The sequence below is a fragment of the Pleurodeles waltl genome, chromosome 9, assembly GCF_031143425.1.
Source record: "Pleurodeles waltl isolate 20211129_DDA chromosome 9, aPleWal1.hap1.20221129, whole genome shotgun sequence".
Lineage (NCBI taxonomy): Eukaryota > Metazoa > Chordata > Amphibia > Caudata > Salamandridae > Pleurodeles > Pleurodeles waltl.
Window position 1 is genome coordinate 234,475,709 of NC_090448.1, and position 24,473 is coordinate 234,500,181.

Sequence of the window (24,473 nt, forward strand, 5' to 3'; positions counted from 1 at the left end):
GGACATTATAGTTAGATTCTGAATTTACTCACACAAAACCACAGAAATTCACAGTTATTGTTAACTCAAGTAACTATAACTTGTGTCCTTGCCGTGCACTGCCAAGTATCCCAGATATTAAAGCACTTATGACATATTTTATAACATAATTCAAAATATTAATGTAACAGCATCAAAATTATTGATGAGAAAACTGTTTATGGCGGGGGCATAAGTTATAGTTACTTTAGGGCACAAGTTATAGTTCCTTGAGTTAATCATAACTATAACTGCTGAATTTCTATGGATTTGTGTGAGTAAATTCAGAGCCTAACTATAATGACCCTGTAACCTTCAGTTTGTTTTTCTTTAATCATGAAATCTATCAACAGTTATGTGACACTGCTATGAGCATTTCTTTATCATTGAATTTTTACAACCTCACCATGGGATGGTGGGAGGAGGAATTTGTATGGAGCCCCCAGAATGAGGAATTCCTGGAAAAAATCATCCTGTGGGTGAGATACATAGATGACCTCTTCGTAATCAGGCATAGAACCAACAAGGAATTCACATTCTGTTTCTCTATTCTGATTACAAATGATGTGGGGCTCCAATTCATTTGGAACATGAGTCAGAACGAAGTCGACTTCTTACACCTGACAGTTTATATTGAAGACAGTCAAACAGACACAGCTCTTTTTCACAAAGAGACAGCCACCAACAGTGTACTACGTGAGAGCAGCTTCCACGCAAAGCTCTGTTAAACAGTGGACCTTATGGTACGTAGGCAGAGAACATGCACATGCCAAGTATGATGAGACTGTACAAAGATTTAAAGCAAAGAGCTACAACATATTGTCTTGATTAACAACATGAAAAAGCTGAAGTCAAAATAGTGGAATGAGACTCTAATCACAGATATCAAATCAAGGGGGACACAGAATGATGCACATTAATTGTGATTCATCACCAGGTACAGCAAGGAAAGTGAACCATCTGTAGAATCTCACACAAACATTGGGATTTGCTATCCAAGGATCCAGATATAGGCCCATGTGCTCGTGAGAAACCTCAACTCTCTTTTCGTAAAGCCCCATCATTAACAGACAAATTAGTGAGAAGTCATTTTTCAGGAAAAAAAAGAGGAAAGCTGTTTAAGTAAACAATCTTGGGTTTTTAGTAGATGTAGCTGTTGTAAAGCTTGTAAAATTAGCCAAACTACCAAGATCTTTTTAACACTAATAATCAATCAGTTTCAGTTAAGCACAGGATCACCTGTAGTTAAAGATACACAGTAAACAGTATTCAGTGTCACTGTGGTCTGTGGTCTGGAAGTATAACTTGTATGCTCAAAAAAGGAATGCTGGAACACATAAGAGCAGTGAAAAACATCAATCAAACATATGCAGTAGCCAAACACATAGGGCATGGAGACATCAACTAGAAATCTTTGAGATATTATGGTATTGATCATGTACCAGAGTATGAAAGAGGAGGAGATTGATTCAAAAGATTATGTCAACTTGAATCTAAATACATCATACAATTATGAACCAAAACTCCTTTTAAGTTGAATAGTGATGAGAAGCTGTGTGTCCATTTATGATTTGTACCTTTATTTTGCCTGGTTTTGGTGACTAGAGACTATTGACTTGAAATAACAACAGATAAATACCTGTAGTAACAATCTATTTGATTTATCATTTTTAATGTTATATTGCTCATATTGTTTTCTTATTTTCCTGATTGATATTGATGTCTGATGATCATTGCAGGAGTCATTGAGGTACTAGACCATTATGGTTGTTCATTACATATGCATTGGATACTTGATACTTGGTAGAGTACCCCACTCAAACTATGAATTTGGGTAATGATAAGGGACATTTGTTTATTGGATTTTGATGAGCCATCACACTTTTGTTGCTGATGTGACTCACCACTAATTTAATGATCTTTTATGGCCGAAAATCTGATACACACAATGTAAAGGATAATAGGCAATCTCAAGTTTATATATATATATATATATATATATATATATATATATATATATAAATATATATATATATATATATATATTCATGTGATTGCCTATCAATATCATGATTTACACTGTGTGTATCAGATTTTCGGCCATAAAAGATCATTAAATTAGTGGTGAGTCACACAATGTAAATCATGATAGGCAATCTCAAGTATATATATATATATATATATATGTGTATGTATATATATATATATATATATATATACACATGTGATTGCTTATCATTATCATGATTTACATTGTGTGTATGGAGAATGGTTTAGTGATTACAATCTATTTTATTTGGAACATGAACAATATGACTCCGACCCCATATCATGTGTTATATTTTATTTTGTTAATTCTACGTATTTGTTTTGGTATGTACATAGAATCCAGCATGCCTCATAATGGGGTATTTGGCAGTTTCTATATAAGGCAACATTGGGAAAAGACTCACCCACTGTAAAAAAAGACCACAAAGGTTGAAACACATTGGTGCAGATGAGGTTTTCTTTGAAGAAAGGCAGCAAGACTTGATATCAGGTCACAGATTGTGGTGCATTTTTCCCTTAGATGTTAATTGAGGACAGCGGTCTACCTCCTGTGCATGCACCAGCCACAAAGCGACCTGCCATTGACCGCATAAAAAAAAATATATATATATATATATATATATATTTATATATATATATATATATATATATATATATATATATATATATATATATATATATATATATATATATATATATATATATATATATATGTGCATGTATGTAGTAGAAATTGGATCTCTAGTTGGCAGGTGTATGCACCCTGTCAAAGTAGGGACCACAATCATAGTCAGGGTAAGTCAGGTACACACTTTAATTTAACCTGTGCTCATCCTCTGGAAGCTTTGCACAGAGCAAGCAGGCTTACCTTAAGAGGCAATGTGTAAAGTATGTGTGCAACATGCACAGTAACACAATAAAAATACCACAAAAATACTCCACACATGTTCAGAAAAATAGAGAATATTTTAACTGAATAAAAGAAGACTAAAATGACAAAAATACAATCAATAGAGTTGAGATGTGAATTTTTAAAGTTTAAACTAAAAATAGTGCTTAAAAGGTACTAGCAGTCAAAAGGTTACTTGAGGTTGTGAGGGACCAGTGCAAATCTAGAGTTCAGGCGGATGTTGATGGAGGGTAGGCCAGCTACAGAACCCACACAGGACATGCTGGAAGAGTACCTTGGATGGATCAATTGCCGATGTCGAGGAACAAGTGCAAGGGCGATGTGTAGATTTGGGTCCCCACAGTCGGGTCAAAGCGTTGTTGTCAAGCCTTGCAGTTCGTGTCAAACTTATTTGGCATAAATGCAATGCATTGTCATTGAGCTGTGCAAAGCGTCATAGTCAGGCTGTGCAGGCTGTTGATCCACTGTCAACAAAGAGCCTCTGTGTCGGCATCAAAGGGACGATGCATTGGTTCCGATCGGCGCAGTTCTGACAATGCATACGTTTTTGTAGAAATCAGCTGCAGAACCCACGTCTGAGGTCCAGGACTGGAGTGGGCACCTCCGGCAAGGGTAGAACTTACAGGTGGCAGAGTCCAACAGCACCAGGAGAGTTTCAAGAAATCTTTTGTGACCCTGAGACTACAGAAAACAGAAGGTAAGTGAACAAGCTCTTGGAGTCACTCTGGGTTCAAGTGAGAGGGTCTAGTCCTTGCCCTCAGCAGGACAGAGATCAGCTGGCAGCAGGCCAGCTTAGCAAAGCAGAGAAGCAGTTCCTCAGAACAATCAGTCCAGGCAAACTGGCAATCCGTACAGCATGGCAGTCTTTACTGCAGCAGAGTTCTTCCCAGCTCCAGTAGTGTTCTGATTTGGGAGGGATCAGATACCCAGTTCTTATACCAAAGTGTACCTTTGAAGTGAGGTTGACTTCAAAGAAGATGCACGTTCTTCCTAGCCTTGGCTTCAGGCTACCAATAGGGGGTAACCAGCCCTTTGTGTGAGGACAGACACTTCCCTATTCAAGTGGATCAGCTCCCCTCCACCCTTCCTGACCAGAAAGGCCCATCACAGTGCAGATGAAGGCAGTTGAGTACTCAGACACACCTAACCTTCCTGTGTTTGTGGCTGTCTAGAGGGGATGCACAAAGTGTAGCTGTCACCTACCCCAGACATGTATTAGAGACAGCCTGCAAGGCACACAGAGCAGTAAGAGCAGATACATATGGGGGGAACGAGAAAGAAAAAAACATGTTGAAAAAAGAAAATAATATTATGATTCTCGCAAGGGCACAAAGAATATGCATTTTCAGGTTGGAGACTTGGTTTTGATTAGGAAACTAGTGGGGTCCAAGATTTAATCAAAGTTCATGGGCCCATTTAAAGTCATTAAACTTTTCCGCAATGCTGTGAAAGTGAATGATGGAAAGGTTTGGAACCTCAAAAGGGTTGTAAGTGTTAAAAGATAATATGGCGAACATGTATTTTGTTCTCTCAATTTGTCCTTTGCTTTCCAATTTTATTGATTTTTTTTCCGTGAAGAAAGACAGGCCAACGCTGCTGTGATGAAGGCTCTATAATGTTATACTATTCTGGTGGCAGTTGGGTGGTGCAGTAAAACTGTGCTGGTGGATGGGCTGTTTCTCCAATAAAGAACTGACAAATTATTCTACGGATTTCTCCCTTTATTATACACGGGCCTTGCATTGGCAGCCCTGGGACATGTTTTTAATGGCTACTTAAGTGGGTGGCACAATCAGTGCTGCAGGCCCACTATTAACATTTAATTTACAGGCCCTGGGTATATGGTATATTACTTGTTCAAATGAATTAAATATGCCAATTGTGTATTCCAAAATTACCATGTTCAGGGGAGAGGCACATGCACTTTAGCACTAGTCAGCAGTAGTAAAGTGCTCAAAGTCCTCAAGCCAACAAAAAGATACAGCAAAAACAGGAGGTGAATGGCAAAAAGTCTGGGGGAAGACCACCTGTAGTGTGGTTAGTTTTACGTATTCATTGCGCTTTAGCTTCAGGCTTTAGGCCTTTGTGCACTTTGCCCTGAATATATTTTATTCATTTGCTGACAGCTTAGAGCCTCTGTGCACTTTGCTCTACATGCTTTTTATTAGGCTTCGTACTGTTATTTTTCAAATAGCCAGTTCTACGGTGTTGTTTTTTATTCATATCACACTGTTTTGCCTACTTCAGCACTGGAGTTCTCCATAACATATTTACTCTGTGCTTCAGTCAAGGATACAGTCTGGTACATTGCCGATAGACGTGGTAGGAGTTTAGACTTGGCATTCCTGTGTAGGGACATTTTGTGATCACGATGACATGTTAGTTATAAAATCACTTCCTTGTCCCAATACACGCAAGAGGGAGATTCCGATCAGGGAACCACAACTAGACGCTGACTGCTTCGTTGCAGATGCTGAACCAAGATCACAGGTCTTTACTCAGGTATGAGGGCTGATGTCTCCACAGTGATTCTAATAGGCAAGCTAAAAGCTTAACATGCTGTGCTCTAAATAGAACAAGCAGAGGGAGAGTAGAAACTGTTAGACAATATGATAGCTTTGTTCTTATGTTTTACTCTCCTGGTGACTATTTCAATCCTACTGTGTTGTATCGTTCTGGTTATTGCGGCTCACGCCTTAATATCTAAAATACAGTTGTTTTATTAAAAATATTATATAAAACTTATACTGTCTTTGTCATTTGTATATGAGATCATATTGGAAATAAGAGAGTTGGTTTGGATCTGAGTAACCACGACTTCCCTGAGAAGTTCCAAAGATGTCATGCGCTCGGCTGCCAAATCATTTCTTCCACATGGGAGAAATGAGGCACTGCTAGTTAGCCGGAGCAAAAACCGGATTTAGGGTGACAGAGTTCTTTACACGTGGGTCAGACTCAGTCCCCCACACCGTTATAGATCCTGCTACCTAGAAATCCAGTAGTCTCATTTAGAATGATGAGAGCCCACGCGACACACCCTAATGAGGCCAGGTCTAACAATTGTCCTCCTCAGTTGAAAGTGGGGAGATCTACCCAGCCTCTCAAGAGTTCTCATTACTAAGGTGGAAAAATCTTGATAGGTCATCAGTATTGGCATGGTTTACCCCAGGCCTGTGTTCCACTCTGAAGTACAAACCCTGCCGGGTTTTGGGGGCTCCAAGTCCATGATAGTTTCAATCTTGACCAGGAGGAGTTGCACCTTGCGTCTGCCCAACAATTGTCCCAAGTACACCGCTGACCCTGCTCTATCTGGCACTTGATGGCCTTGATAGTCTGGCCTGCCCATTTCTGGGCCTGGAACACTTTCTGGAGGTGAAAGATGTGGTCCTCCCAGCTGCCACTAAAGACAGCTATTTCATCCAGGTAGGCAACTGAGAAGGCCTCCAACCCAGCAATGACCTGGTTCATCAACCTCTGGAAGGTGGCAGAGCATTCTTTATTCCAAAGGGCATCACCCTAAACTGGTAGTGGCCATCTGGAGTGGAGAAGGCTGACCTGTGCTTTTCTCCGCCTTTTAGGGTGATCTGCCAGTTTCCTGATGTAACATCAAAGGTAATTAAGCACTGGACAGTCCCTAACCTGTCAATGAGCTTATCCACCCAGGGGATGGGATGAGCAGCCTGGAACACTTCCTGGAGGTGAAAGGTGTGGTCCTCCCAGCTGCCACTGAAGACAGCTATTTCATTCAGGTAGGCAACTGAGAAGGCCTTCAACCCAGCAATGACCTGGTTCACCAACCTCTTGAAGGTGGCAGAAGCATTCTTTATTCCAAAGGGCATCACCCTAAACTAGTAGTGGCCGTCTGGAGTGGAGAAAGCTGACCTCTGCTTTGCTCCATCTGTTAGCGTGGTGGGCAGCCCCTAACCTGTCAATGAGCATATCCATCCAGGGGATGGGATGAGCATCAGTCTTTGTCACAAAGTTTATCCCTCTATAATCCACACAGAGGCTCAGTTCAGGTGTGGTGCTCGGTGGGGTGGATGTTGGTACCAAACCACAGGACTGGACATGGGCCTACTGGAAGTTTCTATCACCCCACAACTCCAGCATCTTAGAGATTTTGCTTTTGATGCTGGTCCTCCCCATATCAGACAACCTCTAAGATTTATTCTTGACAGATAGGTTGTCCCCTGTGCCCACATCCTGGGTACACAGGTTGATAATCACAGGATTAAGGGAGAAAAGAGAGGAGTACTGCTCCAACACTTAGGCCCTCATTACAACACTGGCGGTAAAAGGCGCTTACCGCCGTGCAGAAGACCGCCAACACCCCCCCGCGTCTGCGGAATTACACCACAGCTATTATGACCCACATCTCAGAATCCGGCAAAAGTCAGACACCCACACAAGTCCGCCACACCAAAGGTCAGTGATAAAGTGGCGAAAACAAAACCTCCACCGTCACGCCAACAGAAATACGCCCACACTATCACGACACACGAATCCATGCGGCGGTCTTTCAACCGCGGTATTCCATTGGCGGCACACACCGCTGTGCTCAAAATACACACACTCTTACAAAACACTGCCACATTGGACAATTCAAAATACACACACCTGATACACATACACACACCACTCCCACACATCCAATACAATATAGAACACACACCCACATCACCAACAAACCCCTACTACCAAAAATTCCGAAAGAAGGCCAGATAGAGACACCACCAGCAAGAACAACAGCATCCACAGGCACACACCACCATCACCCACACAACTTCCTCGCACCTCACACAACACACGACTACATATCACCACACTTATCACCACACACTCCACCTCACACATCACCTACACCATCCCATGGCACGGCAAAGACACCCCAGGTTCTCGGAGGAGGAGCTCCATGTCCACTGACTTGCTTCCAGGTGCTCACCAAATAGCCACACACGGTGCCTCTGGAGTTGCCCCATCACATAAGGGATGCTGCTATACCGCAGGATGTAGGCGTCATGCACTGAGCCAGGGAACATGGCATTCACATGGGAGATGTACTGGTCTGCCAAACATACCATCTGTACATTCATTGAATGATAACTCTTCCGGTTTCTGTACACCTGTTCACTCCTGTGGGGGGGACCAAAGCCACTTGGGTCCCATTAATGGCACCTATGATGTTGGGAATATGTCCCTGGGCATAGAAATCACCTTTCACTGTAGGCAAATCCTCCACCTGAGGGAAAACGATGTAGCTCTGCATGTGTTTCAGAAGGGCAGACAACACTCTGGACAATACGTTGGAAAACATAGGCTGGGACATCCCTGATGCCATGGCCACAGTTGTTTGAAATGACCCACTTGCAAGGAAATGGAGCACTGACAGCACCTGCACTTGAGGGGGGATTCCTGTGGGATGGCGGATTGCTGACATCAGGTCTGGCTCCAACTGGGTACACAGTTCCTGGATTGTGGCACGGTCAAGCCTGTAGGTGATTATCAAATGTCGCTCCTCCATTGTCGACAGGTCCACCAACGGTCGGTACACCGGAGGATGCCGCCATCTCCTCACATGTCCCAGCGGACGGTGCCTATGAAGGACAACAGCGAGCACAGAGTCAAACAACTCTGAGGTACGTACCCACAGTTTTCCCAGAACACCAATCATACACAAAAGGTGGCCTGTATGTGTGTTGAATCTAGGCCTAGGTATGTGTGATGCAGTTGAAAATGAAGCCATGTGGGCCCCTGAGATGGCGGCTGCCTGACCTCTAAAGTGGGACAATGGGATGTGAGGTAACTGCACTGGCGCTGTACACCGTCGCGGTAGGCGGTCGAAGACCGCGGCGCAATGCTGCATTGGTTAACATTGGACCCTATCGCTCCCAGGAGCCAATGACGATGTACGCCGGTGGTGACGGTACGCACCGCCACGGACGTGACCACCATTTTCTATCTGCTCAATCACTCGATACCTGATCTTCGACAGGAGAGGACCTACACTGCAAGTGCTGCTGTGACCTCGGTCTGGAAGAGACAATGGCTCGTGCGTCTGGGGAAAGGGCCCCTGCCTTCACATCGGAGGAGTTGGAGAAGCTCGTGGATGGGGTCCTCCCCCAGTACACGCTACTCCACGGTCCTCCAGACAAACAGGTAAGTACACAGGGAGCATGTTGTATGGGCTATACCTGTGTGGAGAGGGCTGGATGTAAGAAGGAAGGGGGCAGAGTGCTGCGTGCATGAAAGACGGTGAATGCAAGTGCCACATGGCAAGGGTAGGGATGGGGGGCCAATCACTTTGACGGTGCAGTTGGTAATGACTTCTCTTCTTCCCCTGTACATTTCATGTAGGTCAGCGCCCACCAGAAGAAAGATATTTGGCGTGCCATCGCCAAGGACGTCTGGACCCTGGGGGTCTACCACAGACGGAGCACCCACTGCCGGAAAAGATGGGAGGACATTCGCCGCTGGAGCAAGAAGACGGCGGAGGCTCAGCTGGGGATGGCCTCCCAACGTGGGGGGGTGTCTGTCACACCATGACCCCCCTGATGTTCAGGATCCTGGCGGTGGCCTACCCGGAGTTGGATGGGCGCTTGGGGGCATCACAGCAGACACAAGGGGGTGAGTACACTCACATTCTGCTGACTTTGCGCGCAGTGGAGGTGTCTGGGTGGGGGAGGAGGGCTGTGGGTTTCCATAGGCCAGGGTGAGTTCCGTAGGCAAGGCCGCTCCGTAAGGCAGGCCATGTGGCACCCCACCCCACCTCTGTAGAGTGCCAAGTACAGCTAGTCATGCCCCTGTGTCATCTATGTGTGCAGATGTCGTCCATAGCCTTGTAGGCCATTTCCCAGGAATTGAACAGCGGAGCCCAAGAGCGCGGTGTAGTGCAGGGGGCTTCTGTGTCTGTCGTGCCCGCCAACGGTAGTGATAATCCATGCACTCAACCTGTCTTTCTTCTGTCGTCCCCCCCTTTTTGTGGTCTCCCTGTTCTTGTGTGCATTAGCTTCATCAGGCGGAGGAGCAGTGGCACCGGAGCAGGAGGGAGCTGCATCCCACATGGCCCTGGAGGGCGAGACTACGGACTCGGAATTCACCAGTGTGACGGAGGGCGAGGGGAGCTCCACGGCGGGGACAGGAGCTGACACCAGTGACACGGACTCGTCCTCTGATGGGAGCTCCCTTGTGGTGGCAGCAACATCTGTGCCCCCCGCATCTACAGGTACAGCCGCCACCCCCCCTACCAGCACTGCCCTCCCAGCAGCCCCTCAGCCTTTGTCCCGTGCCCGCTCACCCAGGAGGGTGAGCATCACCTTCGCCCCAGGCACCTCAGGCCCTGCCCCAGTCACCCCTGCTGCCCTCAGTGAGGAGGCCATTGACCTCCTCAGGTCCCTCACTGTTGGGCAGTCTACCATTTTGAATGCCAACCAGGGTGTAGAAAGGCAGTTGCAACAAACTAATGCATTCCTGGAGGGCATTCATTCTGGTCAGGAGGCCCTTCACCGAGCTTTTCAAACTCTGGCCTCAGCACTGATGGCAGCCATTGTCCCCGTCTCTAGCCTCCCCCCTCCAACTTCCTCCACCCAGACCCAATCCCCTGTACCTCTGCCTATCCCAAGCACACCATCAGACCAGCCTGCACACACCTCAACACACAAGGGAAGCTCAGGCAAACATAAGCACTACACATCCCACAGGCACTCATGCAAGCATCACACACATGCAGACACACCAACATACACTGCCTCCACTGTGTCCCCCTCCTCGTCGTCTACAGCCACTACATCCCTCTCCAGCACACCCACCAGCACACCCCGCTCACGTGCAGTCACCACCCCCACTACCATTCACACGTCCCCTGTGTCCTCTCCCAGTGTGTCTGTGACGCCCCCTCCCACGATACACAAAGGCAGGCACACACCCACCCAACAGCCATCCACCTCATGACAGCCTCCAGCGCATGCACCTTCACCCAAAGTCAGCAAACGAACACCTCCTACAACCACCACCTCTTCCTCCACTCCCAAACCCCCTCGAGCTACCCGTCCCAGTGTGTCCAAAAACCTTTTCCTGTCCACCCTTGACCTTTTTCCCACACCTCCCCCACCCCGTCCATCTCATAGGTCCCGAAGTAGCACCTCAGCCAAAACATCTCCGGGACCAGTGGTGCCCCATCCCAGCTGCCCAGGAGGCCACCACCAGCCCCAGCACAGCTGCCCAGGAGGCCACCGCCAGCCCCAGCCTAGCTGCCCAGGAGGCCACCGCCAGCCACAGCACAGCTGCCCAGGAGGCCACCGCCAGCCCCAGCCCAGCTGCCCAGGAGGCCACCACCAGCCACAGCACGGCTGCCAAGGAGGCCACCGCCAGCCCCAGCCCAGCTGCCCAGGAGGCCACCGCCAGCCCCAGCACAGCTGCCCAGGAGGCCACCGCCAGCAAAAGCCCCGCTGGGCCATGAAGGACCGCCAGCAAAAGCCCCGCTGGGCCATGAAGGACCGCCAGCAAAATCCCCGCTGGGCCATGAAGGACCGCCAGCAAAATCCCCGCTGGGCCATGAAGGACCGCCAGCAAAAGCCCCACTGGGCCATGAAGGACCGCCGTCTCAAGCACCGCTGAACAGGGTACCGCCAACTCAAGCACCGCTGAACAGGGCACCGCCAACTCAAGCACCGCTGAACAGGGCACTGCCAAGTCAAGCAAAGCTGAACAGGGCACCGCCGTCTCAAGCACCGCTGAACAGGGCACCGCCAACTCAAGCACCGCTGAACAGGGCACCGCCAACTCAAGCACCGCTGAACAGGGCACCGCCAACTCAAGCACCGCTAGCCCATGAGCGGCAGGGGCACTGAGGCAACTGGGTCCGTCACGGGGTGAGTGATGCACTCTGGGCACCAGTCCCCCTCCAAAACCAGTGGAGAGATCCATCCACTACCTCTGTCTTTCACAGGATGAAGCACTCTGGGCACCAGTCCCCCTCCAGAACCAGTGGAGACTGTCATCCACTACCTCTGTCCTTCACAGGATGAAGCACTCAGGGCACCAGTCCCCCTCCAGAACCAGTGGAGAGATCCATCCACTACCTCTGTCCTTCACAGGATGAAGCACTCTGGGCACCAGTCCCCCTCCAGAACCAGTGGAGACTGTCATCCACCACCTCTGTCCTTCACAGGATGAAGCACTCTGGGCACCAGTCCCCCTCCAGAACCAGTGGAGACATCCATCCACTACCTCTGTCCTAAACAGGATGAAGCACTCTGGGCACCATGCCCCCTCCAGAACCAGTGGAGACTGTTATCCACTTGAGAGACTGTGGCTTTGCACTCCCCAGGATTGAACAGTGGGCAAACCACCCACTTGGGAGACTTGAGAGACTGTGGCTTTGCACTCCCCAGGATTGTACAGTGGGCAAACCACCCACTTGGGAGACTTGAGAGACTGTGGCTTTGCACTCCCCAGGATTGTACAGTGGGCAAACCACCCACTTGGGAAACTTGAGAGACTGGCTTTGCACTCCCCAGGATTGAACAGTGGGCAAACCACCCACTGTACAGACTTGTGAGACTGTGGCTTTGCACTCCCCAGGATTGTACAGTGGGCAAACCACCCACTGTAGAGACTTGAGAGACTGTGGCTTTGCACTCCCCAGGACTGAACAGTGGGCATGTGGCCCCCTCGTGGATTTGGCGTAGTGCACTCAAGCGGCTGAGGTTCCCCCCCTTTCCCTCCCCCTGAGGTGCCTGTTTTCTTGCTGTCTGATGCCCCTGCAGTGTTCTCTCCGTCATGGTCGGGGATCTTGTGTGGGCCTCGCCCATACCGTGTGGTCCCAGTGTTCCACGGACTTTCTTTGTGCAGTACCTGGACTACTATGCCGGGTATATATTTTGTACATGGTGTATATATATATATTTCTGCCTACTTGTTTGTAATATATTCCGATGGTTACACTCATTTTCTTTGGTCTTTGCATTCTTCAGGGGGGATTTGGGGCGTGTAACTGTGATGTATTGATATGCATTAGTGTGTGTGTTGTAGTGGGTGAGGGTGGGGGTGTTGCGTGTGTGTGTCCCTGTTTTTTCCCTCCCCCCTCCCCTGTGTCGTAGGTGCAGTACTCACCGTGGCCTTCGCCGCTGGCGTTCGTGCTCATGGTAGAGGAGCAGGAAGACTATCGCAGGTAGGATTTGGAGTTCCGGTTCCATGGTGTCCTCGTTCCTCGTGGAGTGTGTAGAGGTGAGCGTTTTCCCTTCACAATTCCTGTTTCCGACGTGTTTTATCCGCGGTGAATCCGCCCCGGAAAAGGTGGCGGATTAACCTGTCATAATAGTGTGGGCGGAACATTGTCTCCCGCCTGTCTGTCGGCGGTGTCTGCCGCGCTGTTTGTTTGTACCGCCGTGGCGGTCTGAGTGTTAAAGTGGCTGTCTTTGTTGGCGGTTTCCGCCACGGTCGTAATTGCTATTTTTTTACCGCCGGCCTGTTGGCGGTCTTACCGCTGCTTTAACACCGTCCGCCAGTGTTGTAATGACCACCTTAGTGACTATCCCTCTGCTGCTCAGGAGTCAGAGTGGGGGAAAGGATTATTCCCTCCACAGACCCATCCTTCTCCTGGGAGGCTAAGAGTTTGGGGAAAGTTTCACTCTCCTACCTCTCTGCTCCACCTGTCACTAACAGCATGGTGAGCTCAGATCTCTCAAAGTGTGGTTTGAGGCGATTATTGTGAGCCACCTTGTGGGTTGCTGAGGGTCTTATGTTCCACCACATAAGTTTACCTTACCCTTCTTCTCAATTACCTTATAAGGCCCAGTCCATCGGTCCTGAAGGGCACTAGGCTCCACGGGTTCCATGACCAACATTTTCTATCTAGGCTGTAACTCCACAGTAGTAGAATTGTGGCCATACCACTTCTTCATCACAAGCTGACAGGTTTACGATGTCATGGCTTCATTTTAGCACCTTGCTTGGGCACACTTATTTTAGCTTAGGCCTGCTGCCTGTGTCTTTTACCTAGTTACATTATTCATTTTAATGTATTCTTTTTAATTCATTTTAGCGTGGCTTGCTTTTAGCAGGGATGTTTTATTTTTCTAATCAGCTGCTATTCTGTGAAAGTATTATTATTATGTTCCTTGTATGACATTTCACAGTGTACCTCTGCCAAGGCTGTACATGATGATCTATGTAGTATTACCACCACAAGAATGTGCAGCCAAACTCGCCACTTTGAAACATTACCACATCAGGCCTGTGTTATTTACAAATATAAACTGTAAAGTAATAAGGTATTCTCTAAACAAAGCTTCCTTACTGTCTATTTGCCAATCTCGTGTTCCCCAAACACTCTTTAAATCAATTGATTTTTTCCAATACACATAGCCTTCAATGGCCAACTGGGAAACAAAGGAATCAGAATAAATCAATTTGGAGTCGATTAGCAATATTTTACTAGATTTAGAGGGGGGTAATTTGAAATAATATGATTCAGCTTTCTTGGCATTATGCCCAAAAACATGCAAACATATCTACATATGTTTTAGAACTCCCCACTGGTGGAGTTGGACAGTGTTCCTACTGTGTGCAATTGTAAACTAATCTTGAGGTACTAGCTCGGTGCAGAAAGTATTGTGCATATTGTTGATAACAGAACATTTATGTATAATTTGCAGTTGTCATATAAACACCTTCACTTTCAAATACAGTATAATATTCAGCTCAAAAAGCATAGAATCTACTGTCTTAACATCCTAGTCATCAGAGACAACCCCTGGTGTAATAACGTAATTCATAGATAGTTTAAATACCTATGAAATCCGAATTACTTCAGTAGGGCCAAAGATATCATATAGTACTTTAACCATCCCATCGGGAATTGGAACAGCTTAAATGTTCACAAGGAACAAGTCTCTTCGGACATTATGTGATAACAGGCAAGGTGTTAAAACATCATCCACTAGTTCAACTGCAGAGCATTCAAGAATGTAGTGACAGCAGGAAGAAAACAATGACAAAACAAATCCAAAGCAGAAAGGCAAGCAGAGTCAGTAGTATCCACTGATAGTACAATGGATGAACCAAATAATTAGTGTGCAAAAACTGAAGCCAGTGCAGTGCTGGTAGATGTACCCACTCTTGGTGGTTCATAATAAACAATGTAATCTGTTTCTGTTGCCTTGGAATAGTAGTGATCTATATCTTGGACATTTCTTTTTGGTGAAGTGGTGACAGGAATTAAAAAATGTAAGTGGTTGAAGAGGTATATCCCGTGGGGTAGTAAGAGAGGCAAGGGAACTACTCAGGAATTCTTTTTGTCTACTGTCCAGGACCAGCCACATGGTGCAATTTGATGTTGTCAATTGAAACAAAGCGGTTTTCTTTAGAACCAGCCAGCAGTGGTAAAATGACAGTTCTGGTACCATGTACTCACAAAACTGGATCCGGGGCTCGATATGATGGGCCGAACCCCTTCTTTACAGCAATTTGTACATGCACTAGTTCCCCAACTTTAGGAATCCAGCTGGAAGATGTTGTTGACAAATCCCTCATTCCAAAGGTGCCAGCATATAAAGATGAATTTTCATCATGGAGCTGTAAAACAGTGACACTTTCATTTCTGTCAAAAGCTGTTTCTGCCACACCCACGCCATGGCCATCAAGGTCGGGGACGTGCATATGCATCCCAAACAAGACCTCATAAGGGATACATATTCCCAAGGATCTTCGGGCAGATTTTTTAGTGCTCTCTGGACCCCATATAGGTGATGAAACCAACTACGATCAGAACCTAATACCATTGCTGTTAAGTCTAGGTTCTTTCTCTCCACAACCAAATTTCCCTCTGGGTAGTATGGTGAGGAGTAATGTACCCCAACAATCAATGCAATGGTGTCCCTGAATGCCCTGGAGGCAAATGCAGGGCACTAATCTGAGTGGAATGCTGCAACTGCATATGTCATGATGAAGACTTGCACATCTTTAATAACAGTTCGGGTGTCAGCCGATCATTGTGGCTATACCTGCAGAAATCTGAAGCATGAATCTACAGCAAGAGACAGTAGCCGCCACACCAGCATGGGCAGAAACAACACCCTCATTCACTGCTTTAATGAGATCTAATCTCCAATCTTGGTTGGGGATCACACGATCATCGACCCCTGGAATTGGGCGCTTCTGTAAAAGAATATTTTGCAGGATATGCTTTTGTAAAGGCCTTTCTGTCAGCCGAGGCTTTCACAGCAGCCAGTGTTTCATCATCCATTCTTGTCTGGGAATGAGTAATTGCAGCAACAGAAGTTGTAGAAATGGCAAATTTGGCAGCTTCATTAGCCAAAGTATTTACTACAACGTGTATTTCAATACTTTGGTGACCCAATGTACGGACAACATGGGCCTGTGGCAGCTTCTCTTTTAGATCAGTTGCCTTCCTCACAAGAATTTGTGTTTGATGTTGTTACCCTTAGAATCTCTAAACCCATTAAGGCACCAGTAATGTAAGTATTCATTGAAGGACTGGATACAATAGTATGAGTCACACACAATCAAATTTGATATTTCAGGTCCATGTGTTACAGTGCCAAGATTAGAGCCTAAAGCTCCGCACATTGTGCTGTGCAGTCTCCTAGGGTCTGCATGTAGGTACGTAGAGGGCAGAATTCACCATCTCTCATTACTCCACTAACAGATCTGTAAGCTGCATAGTATTGGTGTTCAGTACCTACAGTAGGTTCTGCTGAACCATCAGTGTAAATGATTATTCAATATTGATCAAAAGGCAAGATATTAGTGGGCATGGGGTACTCTAGTTCGTATTGAAGGAATTCTTGAGTATGAAGTTTTGGATCAAAAACATAATCAACATCAGTGGCTGTCAGAGACATTGCTCATTGAATCTAAAGTGGATGTAATGCTTTTGCATTCTGGGTGCTAGCCTTGATAGCAGCCTCAAGTGCTGGTATTGGGGTGATGACAATAGTGCTATTACCCGGAGCAAGAGGTCTTTCTTTAATGACAACCATCTGATAAGCAGTCGGTCTATTTTCTGTTGGTGCAAAATGATGTTGTGTATTGGAGTACAAATGTGATTTGTGTGCTATGGATACCGTCTCATCCTTGTTAAATGTGACATCGGTGAACCTGATGGCACCAGAAATTACCCTGATGACAAGGTTTGTTTTGTTGTCATGTGTGTGTAAGTGTTTAGCTTCAAGCAAATCTAGTTACAATGCTCTGAGAATGCAGGTATAGTCAGGTGTCCAATGTTTGCTTGAGAAATCTGGATGAATTAAGTCATAAAGAGGTTTTATGAGTTGTGCATATTCAGGAATGCCAGTTCTGCCAAAGTTGAAAAAGTCCAGTAATGATTGTAGCTTTCTGATGGCACTTGGAGGTTGTAATTGTGCACATTTGTCTAGAAAGCGTGTGGCTAGGCTTGCTTGCCCTTATCAGTTAATTTATATCTCAAAAATATGACACTAAGGGACATATTTATACTTTTTGAGGCAAACCTGTGCCGACGCAGTTTTGCGTCAAAAAGTTTAACGCCGGCTAACGCCATTTCTTAGCACCGCTCGGGCGTCAAATTTATACTTTGATGCACGGCAGCGCAAACCACTGGTGTGAGTCAATTTTTGGACTCAAACCAATGCGTCACGTTGTAAAGAAAAACGACATCGCAAACCATACATGCGCCTTTTTTTGCCACAATTGCGTGCAAAGGAGAGCCATAATGGATCCCAGAAGCTTTGAGAGACCCCAGGAAGATGACAACTGACCAGGAACCAGCCAGGAGGACCCACACAAGACACAGGGGAGGGAGAAGAAGAAAAGGAAGTGTTGGTTCAGTGCAGAGGAGCAGTAAATACTGGTGAAAGAGGTGACGGAACACCAGCACCAACTTTTTGTCACCTCTAAATTGCCAATTGGGAGGAGAGAGACAATTTGGCAACAAATTGTTGACAAGAGAAACAGTGTGGCAGAATTACGGAGAACAGTTATTGATTGCAAGAAACGCTGGCATGACACGAGATGTGTTTTCATAAATGTGCTTGTATGCATGTGTTGTAAATGTGGATAACCATCAGATGCTATTCAGTGTGGAAATGAGTCAGGAAATGTGTTTGTCATACACGTAGCAACTAATGCTGTGTGAACTTTCCTGACTTTTGGGACAAAGGCATCTCCCATGACAAACAGTGCACAGGATAGATAGAGGACGGTTGATAATGCAATGTTACAAGAGTAAGCCATCACATGTACTGGAATGTTGGATATCACTTCCTGGTCACTTGTTTTTATACTACCCATGAGTCAGGCATTTGAAAATGCTATGTAGGTACAGTGTTTGTGACACAGAGTCCCAAAACCAATTCAAAAATGTAATGTCACTCCACAGTTTGAGTCCTATAAATGACCTATGTTTCTCTTGTGGCAGTGGAGGACCAGCAGACCAAGCAGCATGTGTTCACATATTTCCAGTGGTTAATTGCACAAAGGTGTCCAGTTTAAGTGTGTGTGGCCATGTGTACCCTGTGTCATTATTGGGCTCCATGTTGTCACAGTTGCGTGCAGGTCTAGTCATGAGTCTGTGGAGCCATTGCCTGCATTAACAGAGTATCCTTCAAAGCAGAATTGAATGAAAGCCAAAGAGGAATTGACAACACATATAGGGATAGTCCAGCTATGGCACTGCAGAAGTTTTATGAGACTGATGACAGGTCAACCTTGGTGTGCTCACAAAGTTAATGGATCAATAATTTAAAACCAACAGGTTTAATCACAACATTTGTACACAGGGTGGCCTCTAAAATTCCCACTGCAACCGGGAACATCAGTGCCTCTGTGCTGATTAATCTCACAGCTAGTCACCACGCAAGCACCATCATTGGGTTGCAGCCACTGTGAATCTGTGTGTGGACTGTCAGGGCACAAACATGTTTTGTCCTTTCATGCACATTAGCAAACGTTGTTTGTTGTGCTGGAGGCACCATACCCAATCCATGCATACAGCCATGGTACACTGTCACTGTTTGTTACTCATGCATACATGAAACCCATACAAGGGATAGGGCTGGGTTAGACTATTTGAAGACATGTCCCAGACCATGATATGATAACTAAATTGATTACGCCATACAATCTATTTGAGGATTTATCGTAGACCTACTAGACACAATACCCCAAGAGGAAAGTGAGGGCATGGAAAGCAACTATGAGACAAATGTTGCCATAAGGAACCTTTATGGTAACACAAAGACAGGAACCAATCAGGCTAACAGGATGGAGGCTCTATCAGGAACTAACATGAACAAGGCAAATACACAGTGAGCAGACTCTGACTGGGAAAAGCTGGAACAACACTGTGGAAAATGAAAACTGTATTTGTGCTATGGGCTGCAACGTAACACAATCACCCAAAGCCTGTGTCACACAAGTGATTTGTACAGCAATACACACCAAGGATATACATAAAATGGCAGCTTCTAAGCCATTCCAGGCAACAGCAAGGGCAGTGCAGATTCAAATGGCTGGTCTGCATGGAAGTGCCCACAGGTGTGTGCAGCTTCAGTCTCTCACAAGTCCTGTAGGTGAGAATCAAGTTCAAAGGGCCAACAGTACCTTTCACATGGGAAGCAATGGACAGGTGATTGCAGGCCCTACAGACTACCAGGCAGTGCATTATCGGACCTGAAGTCCATGCAGACAGATGAACAATTACTATGGCATGCCATACTAAAGAGGGAAGCACACTGGAGTCAGAATGTGAGTCTGGGTGTGTGTAGATGAAAGATTATCAGGGTACAAATAGTCTTTTTACAGGGCCCCTAGAGAAGGGTGGGGAGAGACTTAAAACATGGCAGTGGCAGGACTTATAACCAGGGATGGCATGCGCAGAGCATGTCTTGTGAGCAATGCTTGTCATACCTGGGGCACTCGTGCTATCCATTTGCAGCTTACATGGACTTCCTGTCACACATACTCCTTGCAATGATAGCTGATGTCACACTTACTACTGTCAAGGGTCTGGTCATGCATTCCTGTTACCAATGCAATAGCACATCCACTGCCTCATGTATGAAGCAGTTTTTTACCTTATGATTGATGGTGCCTTAGTTGTGTGCCATATGCTGCAATGAACCATGTTGCCAACATGGATGTGTGCCATAGCTGTGGTCCTCTGATATTGACCTTCAAATGTGAAATGGACAGTACATATGTCATTTACACTGTGTGTGAAGTTGGGTGTACATTCATACCCATCAAATGTGATGTGCCTTTTTCAGTATCCTAATCTGTATATCTGCAATGCTCCATGAGGATAAACTCTGATTACGATTTCTAGGGATCATGTGATGCATGAATAATTACCCAGGCCAGGATTTAGTGATTGGATTAGGTGTTTAATGACATATGGTAAGACAGGGTTGATGGTGACTATAGTTAAAAGAAGTTTTGTACAATGTGTTGTCTCCGAAGCAATCCTGCAGCAGTGTTTGGATGGTCCCCCTCATGTTGATGGACAACATCCTCCTCTTCCTCCTCTCCGGGCATTTGTGGGTCTGGTTTATAGAGGGGAATGTTTCTCCTTACACAAATGTTGTGCAGGATGGCACAGGTCAAAATGATCTTGCACACCATTTCAGGTGAGTATAGGAGGCTGCCTCCGGTGATGTCGAGGCACCTGAATCTTGACTTCAGGACGCCAAAGGTCCTCTCTACTATGGTGCGTGTCCTCCTATGTGCCTCATTATAGGCACGCTCTGATGCTGTGTTTGGCTTTGCAAATGGGGTCATGATCCATGGCTGGATCCCATACCCCTGATCAGCTGAAAGAGAACATTAGTGAAAAATATTGATGGAGCTTGCACCATGATTATCACTTTGCATGGCAGTTGTTCTCTTGTGTTGTCAGTGACTCATCTGTGTTTGTGTTATTGTGTGGAATCCTAGGCTTCTAGGATGTACCATCAGCATTAGGATGTTTCATTATCTGAACTGGCGTTTGGCTGATTGACCGGATGTCAGCTGTATTTTTGTAGACTGGCAGTACATTGTGTGCTCCGATGCATTATGTCATGTGAAAGAGGTGTCCATGTGTCTTAACTGGGGGTGACATGATACTTCCATACACAGAATCAATTCCACAGTGGTGGTAACACGGTTGCATCTATATGGCCTGGACATCCCATCCAATTTAACATATGCATCAGTGAGGCCCTTTGATTTGGCTAGGTGACAATCTACAACACATCTCCATAAGTTGGCAGCACTGACGTGCTGACAATTGACAATGCACAAATATCCCATGTGTGACAAGTTCTATGCAGACCTATTTATCTGCCCTCACCGAGTTGACTCATGTTCAAACGTGTACCTACACTACTGAACTTGGTCCAGTTAAGCTGGCTAACTTGGTTGTGGGGTTGAAGGTTTAAGTGTCAGAAGGTCCCTATGCCTGTACATCTGTTGTGCATATGTGTAATTGTCTCAATCCGTATGTGTGGGAATGTGTACTTTGCAATATTGTCACATGAATATGTGTTCTTAGCACAGTCCACTTGCTTTTTGGTAGTGGGCAATGTCAGACCAGGAGTGATGTGAGAGGTTGGTACAGCCTCAATGATTCCATGTCCCATTCATTGGAGTCATCATCATCATGCTATGTTTGTCATGGTGTTAGACCTGCAGCGAAACACATTACACACCCCTTACATAGTACATATTGTTTGGAAGGGTGTGTGATTGAGTGTTATTGATGTGATATTGTAAGATCCATCTTTCAGGTTGTACTGGCAGTTAAGGCCATGTCATTGTCACTGTGTAGTTTTAAATTGTTCCCTCATGTCTGTGGACAGGCATCTGTTGTTATTTGCATCTGTCATTTGGCCATAGATGTGTATTCCATTGGGTCAGGATATCAAACATGACTAGCAGTGTCACAACCTCAGTGTCTTCCTGGCCACGTGTCAATTTAGTGGTGTATGTGTTGTGTGTCCTGCAGGGTTGCTGTGCTGTGTGTATGTAACTGGGTTTCTGTACTTACCAACAAGTAGGCCATTGCCATATCGTCCGTCCTGGAAGTGTTGATTGATGGTGAAGTGGCAGAAGATGAATGAATCATGTACACTCCCAGGATACTTTGCCATGATGATGGTGATCAAACCCCGGTGGTCAACAATGGCCTGCACATTGATGCAGTGTGTGTGCTTCCTGTTGCGGTACAGATGCTTGGTTGCAGCAGGTGGCACAATCCGTACATGTGTGCAGTCAATGGCACCAAGCACATGTGGGAAGCCGTTGATTTGGTAGAAGCCCTGTTTGGTCTCCAGCTGCTTCTGCTGTGTGTTGGGGAAGCTGATGTGGCGAGTGTGAGGGAGATGATGGCATCCAATACCTTGGGTAGGAAGGCAGAGAATGAGGGCTGTAAGATCCCAGCAACCAGGGCACCAGTGGTTTGAAAAGAGCCACTTGCCAACATGTGGAGGACAGCTAGCATCTTGGTCTCTGGTGGAATGATGTGGGGTGCCAACTGTGGCTCAATGTGGCGCAGCAGCTGCTGAATGGCTTGTAAGTTGAGTCTGTACCTCTGGATGATGTCATGTTGCCTGAGTCCCAGAAAGGTTGTCCTGGTCCTGAATATCCTCTCCTGCCTTCTGTGTTGCCTTTGGGGTCCCTGCTGGTGTGGTAGAAGCTGCTGGTGTTGGTCCTGTGCTCTGCGTCTTTGTGCATGCTGGATGAATAGCACCTCCGTGTCTTCCTTTTGGAGCTCTGATGTTGCTTCTGTGTGTTTTACTTAAGTAGTGGTGTGTTTGCCCGATTTTAACGTCTGCCCTGACCCAGGCGTTGTTTTTTTTTTTTGTGAATCGGGCTGTGTGTCATTTTCCTCCCAGCCGTGCGGGATTTTTGTGCGGTAGGATAAATATGGCGCACGGTGTTGAACTTTTTTTGTGGACAGGAACGTCTACATTACAGGTCATTAACGCAAGGCGGTTTCACGCATCCAGAAAATGACGCACATGGCGGAATTTTGGAGTTCGCGGGCTCGGGCGTCAAAGTATAAATATGGTGTAAGGTTTGCGCTGATTTTGTTTCAAACTTTTTGACGCAAATTTGGCGCAAACAGAGTATAAATATGGGCCTAAGAAAGCAACTTTGGTTTTCCTGAAGTAGAATTTGTAGCCCTCGGCGGCGAATCCCAGACCTATTTTATTCACCCTGGCTATGTGTGCGTTAAGATCGTCATCTGAGATAGATATCAAAATTACGCCAACATTTCCTTTGTGAGCCAAGCGCTGTAAGGGTGCTTAAGTCCCTGCTTTCAGGCTCTAGCCTTTGGCAGAAAAAAACTTTGGAAATATCCAAGTTTGTTTTTTTTATTTTTTTTAGCACTATTTTGTTAATAAGTGCTGTGCTGTGTGCATTTTGTATGACTCTTTAGGTGTCTGTAATCTAACACTGTTCTATCTGAATGGTGAGGTTTTGCTATGGGAAACAAAGGGTTATTCATCACCACATATTACCACGTCAGGCCTGTTTCTCAGAACACAACACATTTTGGTATAAAAACATCACACTGGCCAAGGGTTAGAGAGTTCATTCCAGCCAGAGGAGCCACCCTATGCTGTGTGCCGCTTCATTGACACTTTGCTGATCTCAGCCCGGTCTCTACAGCCAACGGTTGAGACAGTGGGCAGACACCTGTTTTTCAAGTATGGGGCGGGTGTTCCTTCCATAGACAAGTACAGGCAGAGAAGGGCTATCAATGCTGTGCTCTCATAGAGGCTAGAAGTATAGGTAGGGATTTGTAGGTGCTTGTCTATTCCAATATGCTGGGATTGTTTATTTGTTTCATACTCATCGTCACATTTCTAACTGTGATGTTTCATCTTCCTAGTAATTGCAGCTCATACATTTTATCGTAGATTACAGTCTTTTCAATAAATGTATTGAAAACTGTCTTGCATCTCTTTGTCTACTTGTACTAATGAGAGAAAGGGGCTGGAAATGACGACCACGACTTTCTGAGTGTTATGCATGAGGATGCCACAAATCACCTTTACCTTTAGGTTTGGATGAGGTGCTGCTAGCTAGCAGGAAGGGTTAGCTGACAGCTACCAGATGGTGTGGGATTGACTCAATGGAGGTGCTATCGCCCAAAAGCAGCCGTCTTGCCTCCATGGTAAGAGTCCTACAAGCTTGCTTCAACAACTTAGCCATTTGGCTTCAGAAAGCCAGCATGTAGCTCACTATATTCTTAGGAACTGTCCTGGTAGCTTGCTTCCACCCCTCCTTCACCAAACTGAAAGGTCCCCTGACAGGGTGACCGTATACAAGCTCAAAGGGGCTGAAGCCCACTCCCTTCTGCAGTACCTTCCTTTAGGGAAACAACAAGCAGGCCAAGAGGATATCCCACTTTTTCCTCAGGCCCTGATCTGATCACGCCTTTCAGGGTCTTGTTAAATCTCTCAACAAGCCCATTGGTTTGGGGATGGTAAAGAGGGGGCGCTGAACTGCA